This window comes from Muntiacus reevesi, chromosome 21 (genome assembly GCF_963930625.1).
Source record: "Muntiacus reevesi chromosome 21, mMunRee1.1, whole genome shotgun sequence".
NCBI lineage: Eukaryota > Metazoa > Chordata > Mammalia > Artiodactyla > Cervidae > Muntiacus > Muntiacus reevesi.
Window position 1 is genome coordinate 10312031 of NC_089269.1, and position 22273 is coordinate 10334303.

Consider the following 22273-nt stretch of genomic DNA (forward strand, 5'->3'; position numbering starts at 1 on the left):
TGATTCATTCAGTTCAGCATTTCACATGATGCATCCTGAATATAAGTTAAGTAACCAGGGTAACAATATAGCCTTGTACTCCTTTCCCAATTTTTAACCAGTCAGTTGTTCCATGTCCGGTTCTAAGTGTTGCCTCTTGACTCACATGTAAGTTTCTCAGGAGACTAGTAAGGTTGTCTGGTATTCCCATCTCTTTAAGAATTTTCCAGTTTGTTGTGATTCACACAGTCAAAGTATTTAGCATAGTAAATGAAGCAGAACATTTTTCTGGAACTCCTTTGCTTACTGCATGATCCAATCAGTGTTGGAATTTGATCTCTGGTTCCTCTGAGTTTTCTAAACCCAGTTTGTAAATCTGGAAGTTCTTGGTTCACATATTGCTGAAGCCTGGCTTGAAAGATTTTGAGCATAACCTTGCTAGCAGATTCATGCTACAGGTGGAAAAACCTTGAAAACACTTTATTAAGTGAAAGAAGCCAGACACAAAGCCCAACAACCGCCCCCTCCCCCCCCCCCCAAAAAAAAGGAAAAGAGAGGAAGAGAAAAGTAAAAAAGAGCAGAGAGGGAACAGATCCATGAGAGTCACCTCAAATCAGCTAATAGAGATGTAATTGGCTTTGCCAGTCTGCCCCATTTCTGCCATAAGAGAGGGTTAGAAAATTTGTCTGAGCAAACACTACATGTCTGCCTCTCATAGGTTGGGTCAGTGGCATCTGCTTAAGACATGAACCAGAAAAAAAGTTCTGTAAACTTCAGTAAACTTCAAAAACTTCAGTAAACACAGGCTGAAACTGGTGTAATAATACCAGAATGTTGGAGTATTGCTTTAAAAAAAGATCCAACAGGCTGTCTTTATTAATTAATTAACTAATTAATTTTTTTTTAGCAAGAAGGAGTCCAAGGAATGAGACAATCAAATATACGGTTGGTTCTTGGACAATGTGGAGGTAGGGGTGTGGACCCTCTATTCACTCAAAAACATAAGTTATAGTGAGCCCTTTGTAGTTCCTTTATATATGTGGTTCCTCCACATATGTGATTCCATATCTACAAATTCAATCAACTACAGAATGTGTAGAACTGTAGCATTTACTGTTGAAAAAATCCATATATAAGTGGGCCTGCACAGTTCAAATGCTGTTGTTCAAAGGTCTACTGTACTAGCTTCTCAGCTATAAAAACACTTGTAGCAAAAACCAATTTTCTTTCAGTGTGGTTGGTAACATTTCCTGATTACTGGAATTCCTTGTCCCATTAATAAATAATGGCAAGGGTCATGAGGCCACTTAAATTAAAAAAAAAAAAAAATATATATATATATATATTTCTTTTATTGTGGTAACATATAGCATGAAATTTACATTTTAGCCATTTTAAGTGTTCTAATCAGTGGCATTAAATCCATTCACATTGTTGTGTATGAGGCTCCTTTCTGAAATATATCATTTACTTGGTCATTTTTTCCTTCAAAATATAAAAGTGACACTCAAAGTCTCTGCAGGTCCAGTTAAGTGAGGTCAGTATTCTTACGCACTTAAGGGAACTCTGATATCAATAAGATAATACTGAATTACCTCATCTACTACTTCTTAGGTAGGTAAAGTCTAAATTGGCAAATTCTGGATGAAATAAAGGTTTCAGATTCCAAGGATCTGTCATAACCAACATCAAGGGAAAAGTCTTTCTTTGAGATTTTGCCTTGATTCCATTGTACTTAGGCCTCTTTGTGTCATAGCTGTTAAATTCTTTTAGTAAATCTGGGCAAATATAACTATAGACTCCTTTACTTCCATAGCTGTTTCCAGGGATTGCCCTAGAGGAATTCCTACTTCTTGGCCTCTCAGCAATCGCTGGATGAAATACAGTACAGCTTACCTTCTGATTGGGATGTGCCTACTTCAGCTGCCAATCAGATGTCCTCTAGCCAGAGAAGGGACGGGAGTGACTCCATCTCAGTACCAGTCACGGTCAGATTTCCTTCTTGTTTTGACGCTCAGGATGTTGTTAATGCAAGCATAGCCTGCGTGGCTCTGTATGAGCCATGAAGTACTCAAACGGTATTTCAGTAGTATATTTTATTTTCAGGAGCATTAAGTGGAGATTTAATCAGAAGAAAGTAATGACCTTCAAGTTATACTTTAAGTATTGAGACAATATTTTCTCCATAAACCTTTCCATTAGGTAACAGTCTTAAACCATACTGTGGTGGACTGGCCACTTTATGAGGCATGTGGCTTTTTCTTGTACTTCATTCTTTTTCACCTCTAATTTTGCTTATTTAGGCTCTCTTTTTTTCTTAGTAAGTCTGGCTGAAAGCTTATCAATGTTGTTTATATTTTCATAAAACCAGTTCTTAGTTTCACTGATTTTTTTATTGTGTGTTTTTTGGGAGCTTTATTTTATTTATTTCTGCTCTGAACTATATTGTTTCCTTCCTTAAGTTTGGGCCTTTTCTAAATCTGTCAGATGGAAAATTAGGTTGTTTATTTTAGATTTTTCTTGTTTCTTGTGGTAGGCCTATATTGCTATAAACTTTCTTCTTAGAACTGCTTTTGCTGTATCCTATAGATTTTGAAAAGTTTAACTTCTGTTTTCATTCATCTCAAGGTATTTTTTTATTTCCTCTTTCATTTCTTTGTTGATTCATTTTATTACTAATATGATTAATCTCTACATGTTTATGCTTTTTTCCATTTTTCTTCCTGTAATTGATTTCTAGCTTCATACTGCTGTGGTTGGAAATGATATTTAATATAATTTCAATTTTTTAAACTTATTGAGACTTGTTTCGTGGCCACCATGTTATCTATCCTGGAGAAAATTCCATGTGCACTTGAAAAAAGTATGTATTCTGGGTTTTTGTTTGTTTGATGGCATGTTCTACATGCATGCTCAGTTACTTTAGTCATGTCTGACTCTCTGTGACCCTATGGATTGTAGCCCTCCAGGCTCCTCTGTCCATGGGATTCTCCAGGCAAGAATACTGGAGTGGGTTGCCATGCTCTCTTCCTGGGGATCTTCCCAACCCAAGGATCAAACCCATAAGAGATCCCCATAAGAATCTCTTAAGTCTCCTGCATTGGCAGGCAGGTTCTTGACCACTAGTGACACTTGGGAAGCTTCAGATATCTATTAAGTCTATGTGGTGTAATGTGTAATTAAAGCCACTACTTCCTTATTTTTTTTTCACTACTTCCTTATTAATGCCTTATTAATGCCTTATTAAAGCCACTACTTCCTTCCTAATTAACAGACAGGCCATCTGTTTAGATGGCCTGTCCATTGATCTAAGTGGTATATACAAGTATCCTACTATTAATGTATGACTATCAATTTCTTCCTTTATGTCTGCTAATATTTGCTTTACATATTTAGATGCTCTGATATTAAAGGAGTTAGATCTGGTAGACAGAGTACCTAAAGAACTATGGACGGAAATTTGTAATATTGTACAGGAGGCAGTGACCAAAACTATCCTAAAGAAAAAGAAATGCAAGAAGGCAAAGTGGCTATCTGAAGAGGCTTTACAAATAGCTGAAAAAATAGAGAGAGCAAAAGATGTGGGAAGAAGGGAAAGATACACCCAACTGAATGCAGAGAAAATAGAGAGAAGAAGGCCTTCTTAAATGAACAATGCAAAGAAATAGAGGAAAACAATAGAATGGGAAAGACTAGAGATCTCTTTAAGAAAATTGGAGATATCATGGGAAATTTTCTTGTAAGGATGGGAACCATAAAAGACAGAAACAGTAAGGACCTAACAGAAGCAGAAGAGATTAGGAAGAGGCGGCAAGAATACACAGAAGAACTATACAAAAAGGATCTTAATGACCTGGATAACCATGATGGTGTGGTCACTTATCATGGTTTCATTGATCTTTTAGAGCCAGATATCCTGGAGTGTGAAATCAAGTGGGCCTTAGGAAGCATCACTGTGAACAAAGCTAGTGAAAGTGATGGAATTCCAGCTGAGCTATTTCAAATCCTAAAAGATGATGCTGTTAAAGTGCTGCCCTCCATATGTCAGCAAATTTGGAAAACTCAGCAGAGGCCGCAGGACTGGAAAAGGTCAGTTTTCATTCCAATCCCAAAGAAGGGCAATGCCATGGAATGTTGAAACTGCTGTATAGTTGCACTCATTTCACATGCTAGCAAGGTTATGCTCAAAATCTTTCAAGTTAGGCTTCAGCAGTACATGAACTGAGAACGTCTAGATATGCAAACTGGGTTTAGAAAAGGCAGAGGAACCAGAGATCAAATTGCCAACATTTTTTGGATCATGGAGAAAACAAAGGAGTTCCAGAAAAACATCTACTTCAGCTTCATTGACTATGCTAAAGCCTTTGACTGTGTGGATCACAGCAAACTGTGGAAAATTCTTCAAGAGATGGGAATACCAGACCACCTTACCTGTCTCCTGAGAAAGCTGTATGTGGGTGAAGAAGCAATATTTAGATCTAGACATGGAACAACTGACTAGTTCAAATTGGGAAAGAGTACAACAAGGTTGTGTTTTGTCACCCTGCTTATTTAACTTCTATTCAGAGTATGCCATGTGAAATACTGGGCTGGGTGAATCACAAGCTAGAATCAAGATTTCCAGAAGAAATATCAATAACCTCAGATATGCAGATGATACCACTGTAATGGTGGAAAGTGAAGGACTAAGGATCTTCTTGATGAGGGTAAAAGAGGAGAGTGAAAAAGCTGGCTTAAAACTCGACATTAAAAAGACTAAGATCATGGCATCTGATCCTATTTCTCCATGGCAGATAGAAAGGGAAAGAGTGGAAGAAGTGATAGATTTTATTTTCTTAGGCTTCAAAATTACTAAGGACAGTGACTGTAGCCATGAAATTAAAAGACCCCACTCCTTGGCAGGAAAGCTATGACAAACCTAGATAGTGACATCACTTTGCTGAGACATCAATTTGCTGACAAAGTTCCATATAGTCAAAGCTATGGTTTTTCCAGTAGTCATGTACAGATGTGAAAGTTGAACCATAAAGAAGACTGAGGGTTGAAGAATGGATGCTTTCAAATTGTGATGCTGGAGAAGGCTCTTGACTTAGACTGAAGATTCCTTGGACTGCAAGGAGATAAAACCAGTCAATCCTAAATAAAATCAACCTTGAATGTTCATCAGAAGGATTGATGCTGAAGATCCAACACTTTTGCCACCTGATGTCAAGAGCCAACTCATTGGAAAGAACCTTAATGCTGGGAAAAATTGAAGGCAGAAGGAGAAGGGGTTGCCAGAAGATGAGATGGTTAAATAGCATCATCGACTCAATGGCCATGAATTTGAGCAAACTCTGGAAGATAGTTGAGGACAGAGGAGCCTAATGTGCTACAGTCCGTGGGGTAGCAAAGAGTTGGACACGACTTAGCACCTAAACAGCAACAACAACATGTTAAATGCATATATATTTATAAATGCTATATTCTTTTCTTGTATTGACCCCTTAATTATTATATAATTCTCAAGTTTGTCTTTTGAACAGAATTATTTTTTCTGATATGAGTACTGCTATACCAGCTGTCTTTCCATTTCCATTTGCATGGGTTATTTTTTTTTTCTCTATCCCTTTACTTTCAGTCTTCTATTCTTCCTTAATGAGTTGGTGTCTTAATTCCTTGTTCCTCCCAGTTAAATCTATAGTTCTCATAGCCTTCATTCATGCTGAGTGAAAATAATGTCAATACTTTATGGCACTACTCTTCCAAGGGAATTTACATTTTCTAAATTGAAGGTGTAATGGCTTTGTATTGTAAGTGTATAATTATTTTCACAATGAGAAAAGATTTTTCAAAATAAATAGTTTTTGTTTTGAAATTTTTATTGACATTCAAAGTATTGAGAAATATTATGCAGTGATTTGATATACATTAGAACTTTAGAGAGAGAATAGAACTCTTGGGAGAAAAGAGAAGCTGTCTATTGGTTTACACAGGGTGGCATCTGACATTCTTCTTTCCTCTTTTTTTTGGAAGTGGCAAAAAGTGGTTCCTTTTTCCCTTTGGGTCTGAAGGATTTATTGCGTGTTGGTAAGTCTTCCCCCTGCTCATAAAGGGGTTATACTAATAGTAACCATAGCCTCATAGTATTAGTGTTTGATTTGATTCTGGGGAGAATTAACTAGGTCCCTTCCCACAATCAAACATCAAGCAATACCATTTGAAGTAGTTGCCCATCTGTGAGCAAAGCTGGCCATAAATTCCATCTATTCCACAGACCACCCACCCAGATAACTCTGGTGGGGCACTTAAGTACACAGGGAACCACTGCTGAGAGACGTGAACTCAGAATTAGGGAGGTCAGTGTCGTCAGCTGCTGGCAGGCTTTGACAAAAGCTTCAGTTGTCATTTCCCAACTATGAGAATTTGCCTTGTGTCCAGAGCCCACATCAAACACATTGCTGCAACTGAGCAGATTGTCTGCCATAGGGTTTCCCTGAAATGTTTTGCTGCACTTCTCTGATGCATATAAACAGAGTGAAAATCCTGCCTTTCTTTTTTCAGAGACTGGAATGTAAAGATTATAAAGGGCAGGTGTGATCATAACAGCAGCTCTTAAAAAAAATTCTATAGCTTAAACCGAATAATTTTCTTCCCTTGAGTAAACTGCCTAGCGTTGTAAGCTTCTGAAAAGCCTGTATCATGAGAACACCAGAAATACCTGAACCCAGATGAATCCTGCCACGAAGCATGTTGAGACATATACATCGTTATATGTCACAAATAAAACTGATGTTGGAATTTGGTCTTAAGTTAGTTGTTTGTTTTCTTATTTATTCCCCTGTTATTTATCGATGAGATGGAGTATCTTAATTCTTTCTTCTTCCCAGTTAAAGTTAATTCTCTCTTCTGTTATTTTTAATTGGAAATTGTGGCACTTCCTGTTTTCCTTTCAAATGGGAAAATTGGTGAAAATATTTTGTAAACTGTGATGTGTTGTTATTTTTTTAAACTACCATGATTTATAAGGTTTTTAAAATTGTATTTGGCACTATTTACAGAAAGAATTTTTTCAGTGCTTAGTGATTATGTTTCTGGTAGTATTTCATCCAGAAGATGTCCCTGTCCAGGGCATATGTCTACAAGAAGCAGATTATTCCGTCTGCTTGCATTGCTGCATGCTTTGAAGAACAGGCTCCATAGCTACCAGCAGAAGTTAGAGCTCAATCTGCGATTCAAATAATGCCAAAGGCACTTCTGCTTAGATAATTATGTGAAGCCAGATGGGATTAATTAGGGGCACTATATACTCAAAACCGAAGCACCAGGTTTGGATCCAGCCCGGTGGCTCCCTGGCGCCACTATTAATCTCAGAATCTTAGGTACTGATAGTAGAGTCCAGACTCACCACCACCAGAGAGGTTTGAGGAGAGTCTGAAGAGCCTTGCTTTCTCCCTGCTACTGTTTTTCTACCGACATTTGCAAAGGAGTTGGCTCAGTGGAGGAACAGAGCAGGGGGAAGCCCTGTCCTGAAGGATGGCAATGTGAAAGGGCCAATTTTTCTGCATGGTGATCAGCTTGGGGTGGCAGCTACTCCTACAACCAGTTGTGAAGTTTTGAGAGTTTTGCCCAGGTTTCCCCCCCAGATTTGTGGGAGACCTAGTCCTCTGATCCAGCCTGAGGTCTTAAGAGGTGGGACCTATATGGAATGGGCTGAAGCCAGACCAGGAATCTGAGGCAAGAAGAAATTTATGTTCTTGTTAAAGTCGAGGTTGACCTGGGATGCAAAGAAATGTCTGAATCCTGCAGTCCAAGCAGCAAAGTGATGTAAAAGGTTAACATCAGAGAATGGGAAAGATGGAATAAGCTAAGCAGACCCCAGAAAGCCCTTCTGAAGCAATAATGCATCCCTCCCTTCAGTGCCTTTTGGCCTGAAAGGTGACTGATGTGAAAGCAGTGTTCCCTTCCCCTTAGGTTTTCACTGCCTGTAGCTCCTTACATCTGGATCATTGGATCTGAGACCTTGTTGAGTTATGTGAGGACTTAGAAACCCCGTCTTTTCTTTTTCACTCTCACCAGGTGATACTTGATGCACCTGTCTGGGGAGTTTTCCTTACGTAAAGGTCTGAAATTAAAAGATGCTTGCTCCTTGGAAGAAAAGGAGACCAACCTTGGAAGACCAACCTGGACAGCATATTAGAAAGCAGAGACATTACTTTGCCAACATAGTCTGTCTGGTGAAAGCTATGGTTTTTCCAGTAGTCATGTATGGATGTGAGAGTTGGACTATAAAGAAAACTGAGCTCCGAAGAATTGATGCTTTTGAACTGTGGTGTTGGAGAAGACTCTTGAGAGTCCCTTGGACTGCAAGGAGATCCAACCAGTCCACCCTAAAGGAAATCAGTCCTGAATATTCATTGGAGGGACTGATGCTGAAGCTGAAACTCCAATACTTTGGCCACCCAATGTGAAGAACTGACTCATTGGAAAAGAGCCTGATGCTGGGAAAGATTGAAGGCAGGAGGAGAAGGGGACGACAGAGGATGAGATGGTTGGATGGCATCACTGACTCAATGGCCATGAGTTTGAGTAAACTCCGGGAGCTGGTGATGAACAGGGAGGCCTGGCGTGCTGCAGTCCATGGGGTCGCAAAGAGTCAGACATGACTGAGCAACTGAACTGAACTGAAAGGTCTAGACGTCCAACTTTAGGAGTAGAAAACTCCCATGAAAATATCATACCAGATTTGTACCTTAAATAATTGTTTCTAAAGACAAATGCACATGTCCTAGTTCACATGTGCAATCATAATAAATTAGTTAATGAGGAGGAAGAAGTTAATGTAGCTGGGCTGTAACCCAGTTTGCTCCAAGCTACCAAGGGTGCTCCACTTTGGACAAGGGGTGAGAAGGCAGGTTACCCAACTAATTGCCTAGACAATGTAATTCTGGACCTCCAGGTAAATAGGCTAATGACCTCTGCTAATAGGAGTGCTCTTAAGCAAGATATCCTTGAAAACTGATATGAAAGCTAGGGTATAAAACAGAGCTGTATCATGAATAAAATTTTCCCTTACTGTGTGAGATAACCCCATATATCCTCCATTGGCAAGTTCATCTATCATTCTGGGCCAGAGAGTGAGTACTCATCATAAAAAGAAAGAGAAACCACCTCAGTGTTCCCACATCCTCTCTACTTTGTCTGAGCCCCTGGATTACCTGACTCTTTTACATGATTATGGAAACTTGATACTGAGTAGGATTTTGATTTGTGTGAGTCTGATCCTTTGTAATAGCTGAAGCACTAAAAAAAAAGAGCAAAGAAAATGGTTCCAAGTACATGTGCCTGTCTTCTAAGATCCACTTTCTACACTTAGCTTTTGTTAAAAATTTTAATTTATGGGGAAGAATAGAAAAGGAAATAAAAGAGAAAAAATTTAAATCAGGTTATTTAAGTATTCAGTGGATTATTTTTTCTATTTTTTTATTGTGATAAATATATATAACTTAAAACTTACTATGTTAATTTTTTCATTTAAAAAATTTATTTAGTTTTAATTGAAGGATAAGTGCTTTACAATATCGGTTTCATCTCTGCCATACATCAACATGAATTAGCCATGTGAAGTCACTCAGTAGTGTCTGACTCTTTGTGACTCCATGGACTGTAGCCCACCAGGCTTCTCCATCCACGGTGTTTTCCAGGCAAGAATACTGGAGTGGGTTGCCATTTCCTTCTCCAGGGGATCTTCCCCACCCAGGGATTGAACCCAGGTCTCCTGCATTGAAGGCAGATGCTTTACCCTCTGAGCCACGAGGGAAGTCCCAATTAGCCATAGGTGTACATAAATCCCCTCTCTTTTTTTTTTAATTTTAAATTTATTTATTTTTAATTGAAGGCTAATTGCTTTGCAGAATTGTGTTGGTTTCTGCCAAACATCAACATGAATCAGCTATAGGTATACGTATGTTCTCTCCCTTTTGCCCCTCCCTCCCACCTCCCTCCCCACCCCATCCCTCTAGGCCCTTAACAGAGCCCCAGTTTGAGTTCCCTAAGTTATACGGCAAATTTTCTTTGGCTCTCTGTTCTACATATGGTAGTGTGTATGCTTCTAACCATGTTAGTTTTTAACTGCACAATCCCATGGCATTAAATACATTCATTCACACCATTGTGCAACCATCATCACCATCCATTTTCAGAACGTTTTCATCACCCCTGACTCTGTTGCCATGAAGTAATTACTCCCCAACACTCCTCTCCTAGCATCTGGTAGCTCCTATTCTTCGTATTGTCTCCATGAATTTACCTACTCTAGGTACCTCACATATGTGGGGTCGCCTTTGTCCTTTTGTATCCAACTTATTTCATTCAGCATAATATTTGCAAGGTTCCTTCATAGTATGATATGTGTCAGGATTTCATTCCTTTTCTAAAGGTCAGTGATGTTCCATCGTACAGATATACCTCACCTTTGTCTATCCGTTAACCTGTTGATGGACCTTTGGGTTGGTTCTTCATTTTGGCTATTGTGAATAATGCTGCTATAAACATTCATGTATGATTATCTGTTTGAGTTCTTTTGGGTATATACCTGGGAGTGGAATTGCTGGATGCTATGGTAATTCTATACTTCACTTTTTGAGGAACTGCCATACTGTTTTCCACAATGGCTATGCCAACATGGTGACTTTCTTCACATGACCCTCCTCTACTGTGTCTGCTTACTCAGCTTTGGCTGTTCATGCAGGTGAAGAGGGATTTGACCTATCTGGCCATTGTTCTGTTTGTTATTCTGTTCGTTTTGGTATGGTTTACCCTCTAGAAAGTTAAAAAGATATATTTGTTTAAGGAAAGTGATTTCTACTTTCTAATATAATGATTATTTGTATTTCAGATACAATATTCAGTATCATTGAGGAATTTATATCGCTGGTTGCTTAAGCCTTCATTGCCTTAAAAGTGCATGCAACATTCTGCATGTCAGAATTGTTTTCTTCATTATTGTTGTTTGTAAAAGCAGTGTCTGCTCCTTTTAGGTTTTTACGGCCTGTCTGCCTCTGTTGCTGCTGAAGCCCAAACATTCAGACTGCAGTTGGCATTACAGGGAGGGGAAGCCAGGCTGGGGCCTGTTCTGCCTCCCGGCTGTTGATAAAGCTGTCAGCCAGTTTGCGGGGGCAGAATTCTGGCAAGACTAGTGTTCAGAATTTCTTAAGTTTAGCCAGCTGGCAGTGGATGTCACCCAGGAGATAAATATGACACCCTAACTCCCTGCTCCATAAAAATGCACACATACATCATAATATTTCATTTTGATTTTTCTATGATATACTGTGGGCTGCAAAAATCTCTAAATAACATCAGTTAGGAGAAGCAGAGTACAATATGACATCTGCTTAACTTTTTTCTTTTTTGGTAGAAAATCTGTTAAATTAGGCCTGTCTCTCTGGCACTTAACATGAGTTGTCAGTTTTATAAAATAAATTTGATGGAATCGGGAAAAAAAATTTAGAATGCTCACTTGAAAAAGTGGGACCTTGGGTTGAAGTAAAAGTTTCTAAAGACACTGGTGATTTTAAGAGACTCTAAGTTGGTTTGTCAGCTATTCAAATTACCATTCAAAGTGTGGTCCAAGGACCATCAACATCACCATCACAGGATCTTGTTCAAAAGGAAAAAAAGTCTTAGGCCCCTTCCCAGACCTGCAGGAAGTAGAATCTGCATTTTAAAAAGATCCCTAAATGATTTGTAAACACATTAAAATTTGAAAAGCACTTGTCTAAGAGAGTAAGATTGATCCTAAAACAACACAGGGTATTAGAGTTGCTGAACTTCCGCACAGCTGAAAAGCCCCTTAGAGGCAATTCTACTGTATCCATGGTACTGTATTTGCTATTCAACCAGTGGCAGATAGTGTAATATCACAGTTTTTCTACTGTAAAAAATCCAAATATAAGTAGACCTGCTCAGTTCAAGCCCTGCTGTTCAAAGTTCAAGAAACTGTTTCTACTGAAATTTAGAGGAAGATTTCCTTTTCAGTCACAAGCTGTTTAAAATGCACAAGATATTCCTTCTCCTCTTCCTATGTAATTTGTACAAGAATATCCTAAGATGAATTTTTAAATACTCTGTCTTCATTAAGTGACTGTTAATTAAATTTTGGCAATATATTAATTGAAATACTATTTCCAAGGTCTTCACAATTTCTCTGTAATATGCTCTACATCAGTTGTAACCATAAAGTGAGTTTTCAGGGATATGATTCATTTTATGTCGGTTGGGGTGAATCATAAATGGATACACCTTTCTGGATTGTAGCCTGATTTCAGCTCTCACACAGCCTCTGGAGAGAGACTGAGGAAGATTATGCAACATGTTAATAGCTTATTGTAACATCTTCCGTCTTAACTAGTTTAACAAATACAAAGATTTAGTTTATTTTATTTAAAAGTTTATTTAGTTTTATTTAAAAGTTTATTTAGTTTTATTTAAAAGTTTAGTTTCTTTTATTTAAAAATTTTAGGCTATATTATTTTTTAGGTTTTAATTTTAGATTTCCTGTATTCATTCATTTATGCACAAAATCTAGTGAATCCTAAAGGAAATCAACCCTGAATGTTCACTGGAAGGACTGATGCTGAAGCAGAAGCTCCAGTACTTTGGCCACCTGATGCAAAGAGCTGACTCACTGGAAAAGACCTTGATGCTGGGAAAGATTGAGGGCAGGAGGAAGGGCAACAGAGGATGTGATGGTTGGATGGATCGCTGACTCGAGGGACTCTGCTCCAATGAGTTTGAGCAAACTCCTGGAAACAGTGAAAGACAAGGAAGCCTGCCGTGCTGCAGTCCATGTGTTTGCAAAGAGTGGATGGAACTGAACGACTGAACAACATGGAACAAAATATTTATTAAGAGTTGGAAGACTTTCCCCCCATTTTTAGATTTCAATACAAACACATCTGAGTGATATAAAAGCTTAGCAAATTCACTGAGAATGAGAAAATATATTTTATTTCTTGTCCTATTACTACTCAGTACTGGGTTTTCTATAGAACTGCTGTATGAAACAATCATACATTAAAATGCACATATCACACAAGGTAGTTTTTAATATACCTCTTTTAAATTTGGAATGGGAGTTTGCATTTCACAGTATTTAGAATTTTCACCATTAGGTACATGTACATGATTCATTGTGTTTAATATGAAACATGTTTCATTTTTATTCCACAGCTTCAATAAATAGCTCTGACATTAGAAGAAAAGTTTAAGTCCACGTGTAAAGTTTGGCAATCCTGGGGCTTGACTTTTCCAACTATTTTTCCCACTAGAAGTGTCTAAGGATGTTGAGTTATTGAAATATCTTTGCTACTTCACCTTGGTAAGTGTCTCATAGTATGCTTTGCAGAGGGCAATTGCCACGTCTTTGGAGGAGATTATTACCTTATGAGGAAAGTATAGTTCTAATATGTACAGAGTTGCTTTGATGTTTAACTAGGAGATTGAAGGTAAAATTGAATACCATATTCTATCCTTTTTCTGTAATGATCATCACATTTGTGCAAAATTAAGAAATCTCAGATTATTTCATGTGTTGGCAGTACTGTATTGTAGCCCTAAACATGCACACATACATATGTCCTTTTTAGAAATGAGGTCATTTGTGATGAACATTCTGGTCCCAAATTATTTCAGTGCTTGCTGACACAATTCACACTAGAAAAATCATTTGGCCACCCTTACAGTTGTGTGTGAGCTGCTTGTTGTTAAGAAAATGTTCAGACATTAAGTTGTTACGGTTTTCAAGACCTCTTCGTTGTTTTGTGCATTGGACAATCAGAGTCTGATGTGACTACAGTTCTTGTGTTTATAGAAGGGATTGTTCATAAATATCCGCAAGTAGAATACTGTGGTTTTGTTAGCTCTCACAACCTTTCCTAATATCTCTTTCCTGGGAAAAAATAAAGCAATCAGACAAGCATTAAGTAAATTGCTCAGTTTCATGTTGTTAGACATTATAAGTTAGAAAACAAATTAAGGAGCTTGTAGTTCTTGCTATTTGTAAACTACTTGATGTTTACCATGTTGAAAGAGCCTGGAATGTAGCTGCTTCTAACATAGCAGGGCTCAGTGTTGAGAGTATGAGGAGGTCCCAAATAGGAGGAGGCATGGAGAAAATCTGTGTCCTGGAACACACCTCGACATTTCTTGTGTCATCTCATTTTATATTTATGAGGATGAAATAAAATTCATAACCTCTTGGGCAATAATGAAATTACTGAGCACAAATTCCTCGTCTCTCCAGCGTCTTGTGGTTTGCTGGGGTGGTTATAAAGGTGTGATGATGCATCAAACATGAGCTACCAGCTTTCAAGTGGTGTTCATCTCCATCTTGAGGTTGTTCAGCTCTACCCCTTGGCACATAAATATTGTCACCATGCCAAATTTTTGTATAAACACCCCAAAGTCTACTTTATTGTTCATTTCTCAGCAAAGGCACAATGTCAGCATGAGACACCTAGAGAATGAACAGGAATTTTTTTGACGGTGTTTAAAAAATGGTTTCATAAGAGGATACACATTTCTGAATATGAATTCCAGAAGTGGAAAAACAACAGTTCTGGAAATCAAACACGTAAAGACAGTCAATAAGATATATTAGTATATCTTGTCCCTTTAGGAACACTGCCACTTTCCCCTCAAGTCCAACTCTTTAAAGTTAATATAATTTAAAAATTGAATTTTGGGAAGGACTAGTTGACATTTGATAATTAAATATATATACACACACACACACATATATGTGTGTGTGTGTGTGTGTGTGTGTGTGTGTGTGTATGTATATATATATAAAGTGAAGCAGGAAAAACCCCCAAGAAGGACAATCACATTGCTTTATTTCATGGACTAACAGCTGGGATGTTCATTTACTGTCTTTTTTTAGGCTAATAAAATTTATTCTAAAACAGCCTTCCAAATACCACTATGAAAGCCAAGAATATATAATTTTCTTCTGCTAGAAATCAAATGACTTCTTGCAATAATATTTTATGGAATCTGCTGATTATTTTACCATTTGGGCATAGAGATATAGTCTCAAGAGCTGTAGAAATTCAACCACACCAAATTAAAATCACTACTTCTTATGCTGTGTGGCTGAAAACATCTAACTTTAAATACATCTTCACTTTGTTGTTCACTAAAACCAAGGCACAATTATTTAGAAAGTGATCAGATGACAATTACCTGGTATTTTGCCTGGCTCTGGGTGTTCACCATTTGCCCATATTAAAACAATAAAACTGATTGTTTTTGAGCTCCAATATTCCCCTCATGCCTCTTCATTTTTTCCTTAAAAGACTATTGGTGGAATGAGGGGAACATGCCAGGCCAACCATTTATATCATATTAATTAGCCTGTCCAGAGTTTGATGGAGGATGAAAATACTAGATAAATTAAATGTGAAAGAGCTCTCCTTGGCGGTAACATGGAAATTGATATATTAACTTTTATGAATAAAGATATTTGGAATTTTTGTAAGATGAATCTGGTAAGTATAGATCTGGATTTTATTACTGTAATTTGAATTTTCATGATTACATGTGCAGATAGTCCCAGTGAGAGTATCTGTCTGTCTTGATATTGTTGATTTTGGCATATGTCTTTTTATTAATTAAAACAATAACAATGATAATAATGAAAACTAATATTTATTTAGTGTGCTTACTATCATAGTAGCCAGTAACTATCATATTTTATGTAAATAAATTGAGTAATTTCCTTAAGACACTTACAATAAGGGGGATAATGATGGTGGATATTATTATTATCCCCTTAGAAGAGGTGAGGAAACTGAGGCAAAGATAGGTTCAGTCATTCTCCCAAGGTTACACAACTAGTAAGGGATATAGTCAGAATTTAAATCTAGTACCTGTCTCCCTCACCATTACATAACATAGCCATCCACTCATGGGCAGAGCATGAGGTGTTAGCCCTGGCTGGTGTGAGTATTGTCCACTAGCACACTGTAGAGATGCACAGTGGGCATTGGCAGGGGGATGCTAATAAGTAAGATAAATTTCCTGCATGATATTCTTGGCATGTAGGTGATAGGAAATCATCAACATGGTCACATGGTAGCCTCAGCTTCCCTTGTCCGTCACACAGACTGTCAGTTCATGACAGGTGAGTCATAGGTAGGCTCTCTGTGACTCATGGAGTGAAAAGAAAGTGAATGTGTTAGTCACTCAGTCATGTCTAACTCTTTGTGACCCAGTGGACTGTAGCCCTCCAGGGTCCTCTGTTCATGGGATTCTCCAGGCAAGAATAATGGAATGGGTTGCCATTCCCTTCTCTAGGGTATCTTCCCAACCCAGGGATTGAACCCGGGTCTCCCGCATTGCAGGCAGAATCCTTACTCTCTGAGCCACCACTCATGGCATGTGCACAGATAATTCTGGTCCACACTGCCCTGGACAGTGTGCTAAAGATAGAGCATATGGACACCATGATACTGTTTCAGCCAGTCTTCCCACTTTTGCTTGGCAAATTCTCAGGAGGTTAGACCAAAGATTTTGAAATAAAAATTGTGAGAATAGAATTGGTTTTGTCGTTGACCATTTTGGCTTAGAGATTCACTTTTCTTTTGCCCACTTAGTAATTATTGGGTAGACTATGATATACATGAATTTAGAAACTTTCAAATTAAGAATGATGACCTTTCATTTAAGAACAATATTACTCCCCCACCCCAAACCCTTTTTTCTCCAGTTTGGCCTTCTTAGATTCAATTCAGCAAGTTATTGACAGAGATTCAGTAAAAGCAAAGCTCTGTGAAAAATGTGATGGGTATTTTGATAAGGATTGAATTAAATCTTTAAATCTCTTTGAGTTGTATGGTCACTTAAAAACATTAATTTTTTCAACCCAAGAGCATGAGACATCTTTTCATTCTAGTTCCTGCTTAAGGTCAGTTAAATATGAATATTTATTTTATGTTTACCAAGTCACATGTTTATATTTCTTTCTTGTCCAAGAAATTTATTAGTTAAAGCAAAATGACTGTTTCTAGGCTTAAGTGATTTCATTGTTGAAGTATATAGACTTATTGTTTAAATAAATCAGTAAAATTTTTTTGCACAATCTAAATACAGAATATTAAGGGTCTGAGATTTTTCACTTTTCAATTAATGTTGATATCTTCAATTCTGGGCTTCCTTTGTGGCTCAGCTGGTAAAGAATCTGCCTGCAATATGGAAGACCTGGGTTCGAACCCCGGGTTGGGAAGATCCCCTGGAGAAGGGAAAGGCTACCCATTCCAGTATTCTGGCCTGGAGAATTCATCTTCAATTCATGTCCTATATTATAAGTGGTATATTCTGATTGTAGAGCACATGTCATAAAGTGGGATACTACCAGTGATGTCTGGCTTTAGGTCTCTTTCATCTAGGAGAGTGAGTGGTCTAGAGTTCTGTTCCTACATTCCTGAGGGGTGACCTTGCAGATCAGGTGGAGGAGGTGGTGTCCAACGCTGACCTCCCAGTGGGCTGCATTCCTGGTATGTGTTCATCCTGTGCTGGTTTCTTATGACTTATTCAATAGCAAAGGGCCACAGATTTTGTGGGTTAAACACCACCAATCTATTACCTTACATTTCCATAGGTGATAAGCCCAACATGGGTCTCACTGAGCTGAAATCAAAGTGTCAGCAGGACGGTGCTCCTCTTTGGAGGCTCTAGGGTGGAATCTGTTTTCTTGCCTTTTCCAGCTTCTAGAGGTCACTTTGGCTCATGGCTCCCTTCCTCCATCTGCAGGTGAGCAACGACAGGCCAAGTCCTTCTCCTACTGCCATTTCTCTGGTTCTCTGGAGGTGAGAGAGTTTCTTGAGTTTGAGGCACTCACATTTTAGATTCAGCACACCTGGATAATACAGGATAATCTCCTTATGTCAAGGCCCATATCCTTATTCACATCTGCAAAATCCCTTGTGACATATTTACAGGTTCCAGGGATTAGAATATGGACACCGCTGAGGGCCACTTTCCTGTGTACCCTAATCACCTTATGTAAACCCCTTTCCTGAATCTTAGCTGTCCTTGGGACTCTCTCTGTCTTAAATAGGAATGATGCTATGTGACTTTTGAGCCCTGAACACTTGTACCTGAGCCTCTTGCAATTCTAGTTCTTGGATACTCCCTGTTGGAACACAGCTACTATGCTGTGAGAAGCTCAAACTGATGGAGATACCATGTGCAGATGCTCTGGTTGACAGTCTGAGCTGAGCTCCCCTTGATACCCAGCAACAAACACCAGGTATGTAAGTGAGTCTTCTTAAACATCTAGCTCCTTCAAACCTTCATATGACTTCAGGTCCAGCTCATGTCTGGCTGCAAGTGCATGAGAGATGCCAAGTGACTCTTCCAGCTGAGCCCAGCAACTGTCTGAACATTGAGAGAGAATAAATTATTGTTTAAGGCCACTAGGTTTTGCTTTCAAGACTGCATAACCAGAAAGTCAAGCTGGGAAGAGGTTTCCATCCTTTGACAAATCAACTTTGGCCAAGGGTTAAGGTCATTGTATCTGTCAGATATCTTAACTTCAAAGAGTAGAAATTAAATCTGGTTAATTTAAGCAGAGGAAACATTTCTCAGCTGCCTGCTTGGAAATTTCTCCAATTTGGTTTGGTTCTTCACTTTGGAATGTTTTGACAGTTATATTCTGGTGCTTTTCACAACGCAGAGTACTAACCACTATATGATCACGGCTCTGGTGCTTTTCAATCTCTACTTCCAACTTAACAGTCCAATTTACAAATGAGATTGGGTGTCTTCTAGAATTGTTAATGAGGATTGGAAAACCAGGCTTGGAGTTATTGACTTAAATAAAGAGGTAAACTGGGGCAAGATCAAAATTGTCAAAAAAAAAAAAAAAAAAAGATGAGTTTATTCAGGAATAGCAGGCAGAAATACAATTCAGGACAGGCAAACCATAATCTATAGGTAACACACCTTGGCCTCAAAAATGAGATCCAAAGGGGATGACCTCTGAAGCAAAGTGACCCTTGGTATCAAGTGAGGTGGCCGCAGCAAGTCCCTTGTGTTTATCACTCCTGTGCGTTACCATCTGCTCTTGGTTTGGGAAGTCTGTTCTCAGATTCTGAGCTCCCTTGCTTCCTTTCTCTTTTTTCAAAAACATTATCTATTTGGCTGTGTTGAGTCTTACAGTGTGTGGGCTCTTTGTTGCGTTGGCTCTTGGGCTTCTCTAGTTGCATCTCGTGGACTCTGGAACTTGTAGGCTTAGTTGCCCCATGGCGTGTGGATCTTAGTTCCCTGACCAGGGATCGAACCTGCATCAGAAAGTAGATTCGTAACCACTGGACCACTGGGGAAGTCCCCTTGAACTCCTTTCCTTTGACTTGAGTTTTCTGACTTTATTCGGGATCTGTTTGAAGGCTTTATCCCCTTTGGTGAGTACTCATTTGTTTTCTTATTGAAGCACACTGGAACTTCAGTATAACTCCTTGGAAATTCTTGACAGCAGCAATTAAAAACAGTATCAGTGGGTATGAGTGGACAAATAAATGCTATTAGAGCACTTTCACCTCATTATGAGAGACAAAGACTCCCATGAGAGGATAAGGCCAGATTGACATTAAGCTACCTCAACTATTAAGACAATTTTCTTACAGCAAGGGGCACAGGGTCATGGATCAGACAACCAGGGCAAAGGCCATCCCCAGGAGGAAAAATCAAGGGAATCTTGGGAAAGGCACACTCTAGAACAAAACACAACTCCCAGCTCTGAAAGCACACCCATCAGGCTATTCAGGAATTTTTCTTTTGCTCTCAAGAAAATCTATGACATGTGGGATCCCACTCATTTAAACACCCAAAGGGTGGCCGTCCTTCAGGAACCTCAGTCAGGTTTATGTTAAAGAATTGTAGCCTCTCTTCACATGCATTTTGTATTAAATGGGTCAACCTTAGTAAAGATAACTAGAAATTAAAGAGCTGTTATGAGGAATTCTCAATCTCCCCAAACTTGTTTTTCTCCCAGACTGAATTAGAAGACTGTGGCAATCGAACTAAACAAACTGAGATAGGTGTTTTAATTGGTACCTGGAGACTTCTAAATGTTTTCAGGATTTTGAATTGCCTCTTTGCAAAATACTATTTCTGAGTTAACTGAAGCAAATAAACAACTGAAAAGAGAGAAAAAAACTTTAGAGGTCTCTTCTTCCACAGTACCAATGAGGTTTCCCTTCCCAACAGCTCCACCTCTGTGTTCATCTTTGCCCTCTTCCGATCCCTTTCCTTTAATCTGAACTTTCCTTCTCTAGTGCTGAAGCTTTCCAACTCCCATTAAACATTAAGTCTTCTGAGGATCCTGCTAAATCATTAATTTCTCAACATTCCATGGGCCAAAGCTGAACCTCAAGCTATAATAAAAGATTTTCCTAAGGTAACTGAGGATCCTTGTAGATTTGCAGAATTATTTAATATTGTATTTCAGACTTAACAACCTGGCTTCTCCAGATTGCTTGTTGGAAAAGGTTAAACCCAGTATTGGATGAAAACTGCTAACTGGGAAAGCCACAAACAATCCTTGGAATTCCAAGTAAGTCAACCAGTGGCTCTTTTATTTGACCAAGCTCATGGTTTACCCAAAAGGCAGCATCTTGCCATCCCAAGTGCTTTTTGTACACCAGTGGAGTGGAACACAATTCAGACATGTACTCCAAAGCCTGCCAAATCTGTTTATGATTACTATTGCAGACTCCAAATTACCTTTAAAGAAAGTTTTGGATTTGTTATAGATGTTGAACCCAGCAGGGTGGCCTTTAAATCAATTTTTTATAAATGGTTTAAACAGGTCTATCTCTGTTAGTCAGAACTTGCATAGAATGGGAAATAATGCCCATCTCCCTGATCTTGTCAATCTGTCTAATCCGTTAGCCTGCATCCTAGAAGGTGATTCCAAAAGAAGGGCAACTAAAAATTTCAACCTCAACAAATGGAATCTCCCAAACAAACACTCTCCCTACTAGGTTCTCATTATTGTGAAAGAAACTGGCCATTGGAAAAATGACTTCTATAGATCAAAAAGGTCTAGATGATTACAACTTTTCAGGAGCCAAGAATCAGACTCTTCCCAATGGTGGGACTCAGAGGAAACACAGGGGCTGTTTCCCACTGCATCATTAAATAGGCTATAGGAAACTACCCTCTAGATTGGGGGACAGCATCCCTTACAACATGTGGCTGCCCTGTCTGTGCTACAACCCTCCTACAATGAAACAGTCTCTTTCTCAGAGTAGTATATTTATTCAAATAGAGGTGGTCTCAAATAAACTAAAACAAGTCCCTGTTTCTAAGCCTATACCCTTTTGCTTGGGATTTTTGAGAGATAACCATTCATTTAACCTCAGTGAATCATCTCCTGTCCCCTTAATAAGATGAGATCTCCTAGAGAAATATCATGCTACTATTTCTTTCTCATGAAATGAGAAATAACTCTTGAGTTCAAATCCCTTGAATCTCATCCCCGAGAAAATCCAAACCCTTTTTCTTTTATAAGTACTTTACAAACCAGGGAAGGTCACACTTCAGACTAATCCCCATCCTTAGATTTATTGTCCTCTACTTTGTGGGTAAGATCTTCCACAGATATATTCAGAACTCATAGAGTCTCTCCCCCTCAACCCCATTTAGATCCAAATTCATTTCTTAAAACTTCTGCCCAGAATTGATTCCTTATAAACAAAGAAGTTTTACAGGGCGCAAGACCTGTCATAGAAGACTAATAAAGTGCAGGAACTTACTATGTCCCTTGCACCAGTCCTTGTAAAATGCCTATTTTACCTGTAAGAAAACCTAATGGTGGAGGATGGAGATTTGTCGAAGATCTCTGAGTGGTAAATATCATTGTTATTCTTCCCCATTCCATTGTTCTTAATTCCCACATGTGTTATTAGCATCCATACCTACTGAAAACAGATTTTCCATTTTGATATATGCAATACATTCTTCAGTATTCCAGTGGATTAGGTTAGTCAGTATCCTTTTGCCTTTACTGGGGAAGAAAAACATTATACCTGGACAGTGATGCCCCAGAATTTTACTGAAAAGCCTTCTTACTTTTCACAAACTTTAAAAACTGATCTGGATGATATAAAATTTTCTGGAGGCTCCACCTTCCTACAATATGTGGATGATTTATTTCTCTGCTCATTCTCTCAAGACTCCTCACAAGAAGGATTCACTTTTAAAACTCTTAGCCACTCAGGGACACAGGGTCTCAAAGGAAAAATAGCAA

At 38.6% G+C, this 22273-nt stretch overlaps 1 pseudogene; it reads right to left on the bottom strand.

Annotated features, from left to right (window-relative positions):
• Positions 1-1526: 1526 nt before the first annotated feature.
• Positions 1527-15237, bottom strand: LOC136152541 (actin-related protein 3-like; annotated as a pseudogene).
• Between the last annotated feature and the right edge of the window lie 7036 nt (positions 15238-22273).